Raw genomic sequence first — 9,079 nt, 5'->3', positions numbered from 1 at the left:
ACATCTGGCTTTCCTTGTGTCAAAAGGAATATGCTCACATTTCCAAGCTCATTGGTCTGTTGCCATGGAAATATTCAGGCTTCCAGAACTCTGGGCATAGGGCCTGCCCACCCCCCATGGTGCAGGGGAGGAAAGGAGAGGTGGAGGGTGACAAAAAAAGAATGGAAAAAAAGAATGGGTGAAAAGGAGGCTGACTGGTGGGACATGTCTGGGTCTAGGTGACCCCTTGCTGTCCCCTCATTTCCTGGGACCACCTGCCTTTGGTCCTCTGACTCAGTAGATTTCTCCAGGTCAGGGGAGAGAAAAAGAGATGTCAGAACAGAGGAACACAGCCAAAGGTAGGGGGAGGGTACTGGGTCCCAGGGACATTTTGATAGGTATTAGTTCCACATTGAGGACAAGGGCTGGATTTGGTCCTGTGTCCCTCCGTGGGGACATTGGGCCTCCCTACAGGCATACGTCCCAGGCTGTGATGGCTCAGGCCTGGAGCTGCTTCAGCTGGCTCTTCCTCCCGTTCTTGCTCCACACCCAGAGAACCTGCTTAAAATGGGATTTCCAGGCCCTGACGTCAGAGGAAAGCCAACAGTTCCATCCAGCCTGTGCCAGCTCTCCCTTAGTAGAGCTAAGCCCAGCCTGTCACCCTGGAGGGGGGCGGGGCAGGCAAAAGGAGGGGCATTTGTGGGCTCTGGGCCACAGACCTTGGTGCTCCTATCTGTGGCATCCTGTATAACAGGAACAAGCTGTTTCCAGGTCAAAAGCCCCTGCCGGCTTCCCTTTCAGTCAGTTGCATGATCATCTCCTTCCCCAGTTTTTTCCTGTTCGTGCTGGGTCACGCCTGGCCTGTGGAGAAGTCCTTTGAGCTGGACAGCGGCTCGCATTTGCGTCCTGAGAGTAAGTCCCACATCTAGACCGAACACAGCTATGATGGGAGGGCTGCCTGCAAGGCGGAAAAAACCCCACTAGGTGGCGCAGCTCCCTCCCAGTGTGGGATTTCGTCGCCTGGCAGAGAACAATCCTCTCCCACACAATCTGCCGCCCAAGGCTTGGTGAGCAGAGTATCTCATGCTCCACTCCATGGGGCGGAGACTCATGAAAAAAGCATCCTTGAGGGTTGACAGGACAGCTGTGAGTTCTCAAGCAATCTGCTAAGCCCAGCCTGTGTGCGCACACCCTGCCTCTCAACCCCAGAAAGCATCCCTTGAGGTGAGAATCAGGCACCCTCCAAAGAGCAGGGAAATTGCCAGGCTGACCATGGGAAGAACCCATTCTGAGCTTCTGAACTGGCAACTAAAGAGGCTACTGGAGCCGATTTCAGGGTCGGAGGGGAGAGGGGCTAGGGTTGGGGTTGAGTCCAGGGGAGGGAAGCTCATACAGCTGCATTTGTTTTCTGGACATGGCCACAGTGGCCAGGTCAGACCTGCTGCAGTTTTCCATGACCCTGTCCCTTATGTTCATCTAGGATACTGTGGGGTTGGAATAAGAGACAAAGTCCCTATTCTCCAAATCCTGAAATCCCCAAATAGTCCTGCAGGAGCTGGGGGTGGGTCTCCTCAATGACCTACCTTTTCTTGAACTGACCCCAAAGCCAGTATCCCCAATGAATTACCTTTTGTCCTAGTCAGATGACTGATCAATAAATAATGTTGTTTGAAATATTGATGGTGAGTTTTATACCAACATCCCTTAGCTGTGCCTGCCTGTCATTTTCGGAACTTGAGCAGACAAGGAAATGCATAGCTACGTCACCCCTCCCGCCCCGCGCTCCAGACAGCTCTTTCCCATCTCCAGCTGCACAGGGTCTTTCTTTGCCAGGATTCACGCAATCCCATCTCAGTCGGAATCATAACTCAGTCCCATAAACTAAGAGGAAGAGACCCCAGAGATCAACTCAGCAGCACCTGGGAAGGATGGGTTAAGCTTAGCTAAGCAAGGGAACCTTCCTCATACCTTGATTTTCCATGGTGCAAATCCAGATCCTACTTCCACTGTTCCTTGTCCTTCTTGGGCCTGCCAGGTCCAGCTTTTTGAGTGGCCAACACTCAGGAGATAGCATCCTCCCTGCCCCGATCCAGACTACTAAGAGCTTGAGCAAAAGGCATACATGTGCTCCCAGACCGCTCTGGCCCAGGTCACTTTCATATGGTTTGTTCCGCAGGAAGAAGGGGAAAAGGGAAGGGGCGGGGGTAGAGATAGGAAATATAGGAAGCTCTTGAACCAACTTACCCAATACCAGCTTCCTGCAGTGCAGAAGCCAGGCCCACTCAAATCTTTGTGCAATTCCTGTTGCCCAAGCTCCTTATTCTCCTGCTGCACCAGGTCAACTCCTGCAAGTACCCAAGTCTTAGCTCAGAAATTACTGCCCTGCCCCATCCCCAAGCTGTCTGATACCCACTCCAGGCCCTGCCACACCTGTCCTTCTTGCTATGAGCACACATCACCCCCATTGGTTACTGCCTGTTTTCAAGTCTATTTCCCCATCAGGCTGAAAGCCCAAGCATAGGTAATGGGTCGAGGTGATTCACCACTGTTTGCCCAGCATTTAGCACAGGTCTGGCACACAAACACGCCACACATTTTCATGGAATGTTTGAATGATGCCCCTCCAGCATTCTCCCATTCCTAGAAAAACAGCCTTCAAACCTCTGCCTAGCTGCTTGCCTGCACTTGAGGATGGGTGTCTGAGCTGCACAGGAGCTGCCCTCGTTCTGCTTCCCCCAGCAGGTGCCCACGCTCCTTTCTTTTTCCCTCTTACATACAGATGGGAGTCAGCTTTCCAGCCACATTTCAGTTCTCACTTTAATTTAAATGCTAAATTGGGAAGAACAGCAGCTTCACATTCCCGATTTAGCCTGGGAGAGAAAAAGTGAGACAGCCTGGATGTTGCCAGGGAAAGGAGAAGGAAGTCTCCTTTAGGGCTGGAGGTGGTGGCAAACCTACCCAAAACTCCAGAGAAGACCATGAAATCCCCACCACCCCGCTCCTAAAGCCAAACCACCCAGAGATCTGATCCTAAGAGGACACCTAAAGCCCTTTTCCCACGCCAAACCAGCCACTCTGGCCTTTTGGGTGTGGGATAACTGTGGGGAAAAAGGAATCTCTGGTTATTAAATCTATCCAGAGCAGCCAGGTGTGGTGGTGCATGCCCGTAATCCAAGTACTCAAGAAGGCTGAGGCAGGAGGATCACAAGTTTGAGGCCAGCCTGGGCTATGTAGTAAGACCTGTCCCCCCAAAAAAAGCAGGGTGCCATTGGCTCACGCCTATAATCCTAGCTACTCAGGAGGCAGAGATCAGGAGCCAGCCTGGGCAAATGTGGTTCTTAAATCTGATTTTAGCCCCCCTCACCACAGCTATAGGTTATTACCTCTGGTTAATGAATTAAAACTCTAGTACCATGCTTGGTGCTGGTGGCTCACTCCTGTAATCCTAGCTACTTGGGAAGCCAGCCCGGGCAAATGGTACATGAGACCCTATCTCAGAAATACTCAACACACAAAAAAAAGGGCTGACAGAGTGGAGCAAGTAGTGGTAAAGTGCTTGCCTAGTAAGCATGAGGCCCTGAATTCAAACCCCAATACCAAAAAAATAAAAATAAAAAAAACCTTTGGTACCACAAACATATATTTGTACAACAATGTTTTTAGCAGCACTATTCACTATAGCCAAAAAATGGAAACTACCCTTTGTCCATCAACAGATGAATTAATACACAAAATGTGAAACATATATATGATGTACATGTCATATATATATATATATCTTGATACATATGTCATAGAATATTACTCAGTCTTAGAAAGGAATGAGATTTTGAGAGATGCTACAATATGGATAAACCATGAAAACATTATGCCAAGTGAAATAAACCACACAAAAGGCCCCATAGTGTGTATTTGTGAGGTTCCAAGAGTAGTCAGATTCATAGAGGCAGAAATTATAACAGAGGCTAGCCGCAATTGGAAGGAAGGGGAATAGAGAGCTATTGTTTAATACGTACAGACTTTCATTTTAGAATGACGAAAAAAGTTCTGAAAATGGATAATGGGTGATAGTGAATTTTATACTTAAAATGGTAGATTTTATGTGTACAATATTTCACCATAATCATTTTTATGGTGCTAGGAATCAAACCCAGGGCCTCACACATGCTAGACAAGTACTCTACCACTAAGCTATAGCCCTAGCCATAAAATTAGATTGCAATTCAACAAATTCAAATGTAGCATGTAAATGCAAAAATGATACCTGTTGAAACTATTTCAGGAATGGGGGAGAGGGGAATAAAAGAGAGCAGTGGAGGAAGTGAATTCAAGTATGATATATTTGATACATTATAAGAACTTTTGTAAATGTCACAATGTATCTCCACCCAGCACAGCAATAAAGAAAACAAAAACAAAAACAAAAAAACAAATTTAAACTTAAAAGAGACTGAGTCCAGTGTCAGTTCCAAGACACTGTCACCCTGCTATGGTGGCCCTCCCTGCATCTTGGCTAGACAGAAACTGGGTCCTGTAAGCTCCAAGGAGCCTTTCAGTTTGCCCATAGTAGCCACAGCAGTACTGCCTCTGGCCAAGTGAAGTAGAGGCCTCCCTGCACATGCTCTACGGTCAGGAGCTGGTTCTCCCTCTGCTGCTTGTCAGTGTGGTATCTGCACTGAGCTACTCCTCTGATATGGGCTACCAGCTTCCTCTCTACATACTCATTTTTATTTTGCCCTAATCCAGCATTCCCATATAGAGGGAGTCAACAGAATGGCTGGAGGAAGAAAAAAGAGAGGCCTCTTCCATCCAGCCTCCCTACCACTCTGTTGCCACTGTTCCAAGTGAAATGGATGCTCTTTTAGGCTGAGCTGCCTGTCAGTGAATTTAGGTGTCAATTTTTCTCAATGTTTTTCTGCCTCTGAGCGGGAGGCCCCTCGGGAAGCCTCTGGACTTGTTGGTGCAGATACACTAAGATCTTCTCCTCTTCCTGTGCCTTGGCTGGTGGCCCTTTGGGCTCACCACGCACCCTCCCCAACCTAACCTCCTGCAATTATAAAACGGCAAGTTGGCTCTCTGGTTGCCTAGAAAGCACTTGAGGGGGTGGGAGCTAGATTAGGGGCTCCCACACTTGCTGTGTTTCCCCCATGAGAGCACATGTCTGTCACACTGTTGTCATTACTTCTTTACTTGTCTGTCTCCCCCACTAGGCTGTGAGTTGCAAAGCAGGCAGGATCTTTCTTTCTCTCTCTCTCTCTGCGGTATGGGGGTTTAAACTCAGGACCTGTTGGTAGGCAAGCACTTAGTACTTGAGCTGCACTTACCACTTGAGCTACACCTGCAGCCGTCCTCATTTCTCTTTAAATATATTTGATAAATAAATGCTGAATGATAAAAATGATCTGTTCTCTTTGACTCCCTTCTCTAACTTAACTCAAGAATCTTACAGGGTGAAAACTTTGCCTGATTTGTTCTATGACCCCAGACAACAGTTCTTGGTACAAGCTAGGTTCACCACAGGATTCTGAAGTCAAACCGTCTGGTTTGGAATCCTGGCTCCACCATTGATCAGCTCTGTGACTTTGAACAAGTTCCCTGCCCTTTCTGAGCATATTTCCTCATCAATGAAGTGGGGGTGAGACTGATAACCTACCTCATAAGGCATTGTGAAGATAAATGCTGTCAAGTGTTTCGCACAGTCTATCACAGGGTAAATGTATGTTGGGGTGGGGGCAGAGCCTGGAGAATGCATTAAGGAATATCAGAGAGAGCAAACATCACTGATATTATTACTGTTCTCCCTGCATTCTAGGTTTGTTGGGGTGAGGATGAGTGAGGCCAGTGCCAGAGTGGAGTAACCCCAGAGGCCACCTGCCTCCTCTGTCCCTCCTCCTGCCAGGTCTGCAGAATCCAAGCTCACCCACCAAGAAGCTAAGCTGCCTCAGCACTGGGTGGTGGTAAGGGGCCAGAAATAACTGCTGCTGCTATTCCTGCCTTTCTGGGCTGGATGGAAACTCTGCCTTTCTAATCTAAAAGCTGCTCTCGACTTCCTGCACATCAGTAGGTTCTTATGTAATGCTCTCCTCCCTCTCCTGCCCAGTGAACTTCCAAAGATTTCTGTAGCCTGCTGACTCTGCTTCACACTCAGCTGGGGGTAGAGGATGCAAAGAAACCACCACAGGCTGGATTGTCCTCTGAGTCCAGGATCCTGCTAGCCTCAGACCTGGAAGAGGGCTTCCCCGAACAAGGCAGAAGAACTGATGCTCCAGGACAGCAGCCTCTTTCTGCACAGGGTAGAGCAGATCCTGACAGCCTTATCCACAGCTCCTCCCCTTAGAGATCTTCTTGAGGACAGACTGTGCCATCTCACCAAGTTACCATGCCCCAGTGACTTCTGTTTTCAGCTTACCCTAACTCTGTTTGACATATCACTCCTCAGCAGACTTTGAGGACTTAAGTTGCTCAGATCCCAACTATCTGAAGCAATAACCTGGGACCAAATTCTCTATGATCTTTTTCTTGGATCCTCTCTGGGGTGTGCCAGGCACCCTCTTATCTCTGTGTGAGTGTGTGTGTGTGTGTGTGTGTGTGTGTGTGTGTGTGTGTTTGGTGCCGGGAATTGAACCTAAGACTTTGCACATGTGAAGCCAGTGCTCTACCACTGAGCTTCACCCCTGTCCCTTACCATCCGCCTCAGGCTCCAGCATCACTCTGCACAGCCCTTACCACTTATCCTAGGTCTCAGAGTTGTCCTCTAGCACCTGTAATTGGAGTAGAGGAGATGGCTTCACATCTCAATACTCAGGGATGATTCTCTCATCTCCCCATGGCTCCCCATTTGTCCCCACCCTCTCAGTGCAACTTCTGTTCCATTCCATGTGCGACCTCTTCAGGATTCTTTTTATTGCTCAAGGCCCTCCCTGGGTGGGAGCAAAGCTGTTTTCAGACCCATTCCAGGCCAAGTCATCTGGGCTTCCGGTGGAGCCCAATCAGCCATCGGAAAGTGTGACAGGCAACCTAGACTGAACCCAAGAGACAGTCACTTCCTGAGCCCCAGGCCGGCCACAGAAGTGGCAAACCACGGCCTAGAAGTACATGGGGGTGCTGACGTAGCCCCACACTAGGAGGAGGAAGCAGCAATGGAAAAAGGGGCTTGTTTTCCTCTGAAAGCTACAGCTTGCTTAGCCCTGAGTTGGGTGTCTGAGGCAAGATTGCTCCACTGGCTTTCTTTGGAAGCCTCTGGTGCCTTAGGCAAGTCCAACCTGTCACCTCTACCTCCTCCTCTTCTTCTCCAGCTTGCAAAGAAAGCCTGAGTGCAGATAGCAGCTCTGACCTGCAGACCCTCCCAGGGTCTCTCATTTCTCCTAGGGCTTCTGGCACCAGTCACTTTGCAAGCAAGATCTGAGAGCCCCAGGTCATCCCTAAATTATCCCTTGAGATCCAAGGGATTCCTCCAGACCAGGCTGCAGGGGTAGCTCAGCAATTTTCTTACCTCCAACTTGGCTTCCTGTAGGCCCCAGGACAGTTGTTCCATCTGCATTGTGGGTACAAGTTGAGTGCTCACAAGCTCAAATTGAGATTTGGCTCCTTGGGAGGGGCCAATTCTTTTCACTCTGTCTCCTCCCCTTCCTGCTCCTCCAATCACAGCAAGCAAGCAGAAGTGTGCCACTGGCCACCAGGCAGATCAGAGGAGGACTGCTGAAAAGTAAAACCCTCTCTAAGGAGTTGATTTTCAGGCCTTTCTTCTCACTGGCTACCCTTGACAGAGGGCTGCAGTCTGGGCAATGCTCAGGGGCTTTTAACTCTTCTCCTTTCACTGTTCCTGGGCAGATGCTGTCTTCTTATGCCATGGAGACTGGGCAGGGTTAGGAAGGGTTCCTTGGACTAGAGGTGTCGTTCAAGTGGTAGAGCGCCTGCCTTGCAAGTTCAAAGTGCTGAGTTCAACCCCCAGTACCACCACCAAAAAAAAAAAAAAAAGAATAAATATCTTATTTAACCTTACCTCCTTCTACTTTCCAATAGGAACTTCTCTACTTCATCCTTCATACTTTCAAGCTTCACTTTCCCCAAACAAGTCATACATAGGCCCTTCTGGCCACCCAACACCGAATCCTGGCCTAATACAGCATCTCACTTCCCACAAAAGACCACAAAATTTGGTCCTTCTTGTGTTTTTTTCTTCTCCAAAATCTTTTCATTGTTTCTGCCCTTCTCCTAGTCCCCAAGCACCTCTTCCTCCTCTTTATCTCTTGGCATCACTGACATCTGTTGGGATTACTTACTGTTTTGTTATTGTTGTTCTTTTTGAAGTACTGGGGTTTGAACTCAGGGCCTCATGCTTGCTAGGCAGGTGCTCTACCATTTAAGCCACTCCATCAGTTCCCTTCTTTTTAATTCCCTTGTACTGTATATTCCAGGCTCTTTCTACCCAACTGTAAGCTACTTAGGTGCAGAGCCTATGCTATAGCCCTTATTCTCAGTCTTTGCCCAGAGTAGTTCCTCAGAGTTTTGGTTGGTGTTGATAAAGGGTGTATTAATTACATTCTGTTGGGTTACAAGTAACAGAAACTAAATGAGACTATTTTATTTTATTAAATAAAAAAGGAGTCCATGGCCTGCATAACTAAAAAGCCCAAGCTGAATGCAAATACTTACACTTGGTATGTACAGCTCTTCCCTCTGACTTCCTCTGCACTGGCTTCACTCTTGAGCAGGCTCTCCAATTCCAAGGGCAAGATGAACTCCAAGCTTACATGCTATTGGCTTAGTACCACCAGTGAAAGATAATTCTTTCCCAACAGTTCCAGAAAAAGCCTCCAAAGTGATTCTGACTCAATCACTGTGGGAAAGAATGCTCCTAGACTGGATCATCCTACATGGATGGTCAAGTCTTGGTTCCAGATCTACTTTTAAATTTAGGATGAGGTTATCTTCTTCCAACCACATGAATAGGAGTGGCTCCTCAAGGCAAGTTGCTGGCTGGGGAATATTACAATAATAATTGATCTTGGACACACAAAAGATGTGAAATAGAAGGGTTTTTGGCGTCCAGCTTCAGCGAGGACATGAAGATTCTTAGGTCAGCTTACATGTTAGAATT

Source organism: Castor canadensis, chromosome 6 (genome assembly GCF_047511655.1).
Source record: "Castor canadensis chromosome 6, mCasCan1.hap1v2, whole genome shotgun sequence".
Classification (NCBI taxonomy): domain Eukaryota; kingdom Metazoa; phylum Chordata; class Mammalia; order Rodentia; family Castoridae; genus Castor; species Castor canadensis.
This window is presented reverse-complemented; position numbering follows the sequence as displayed.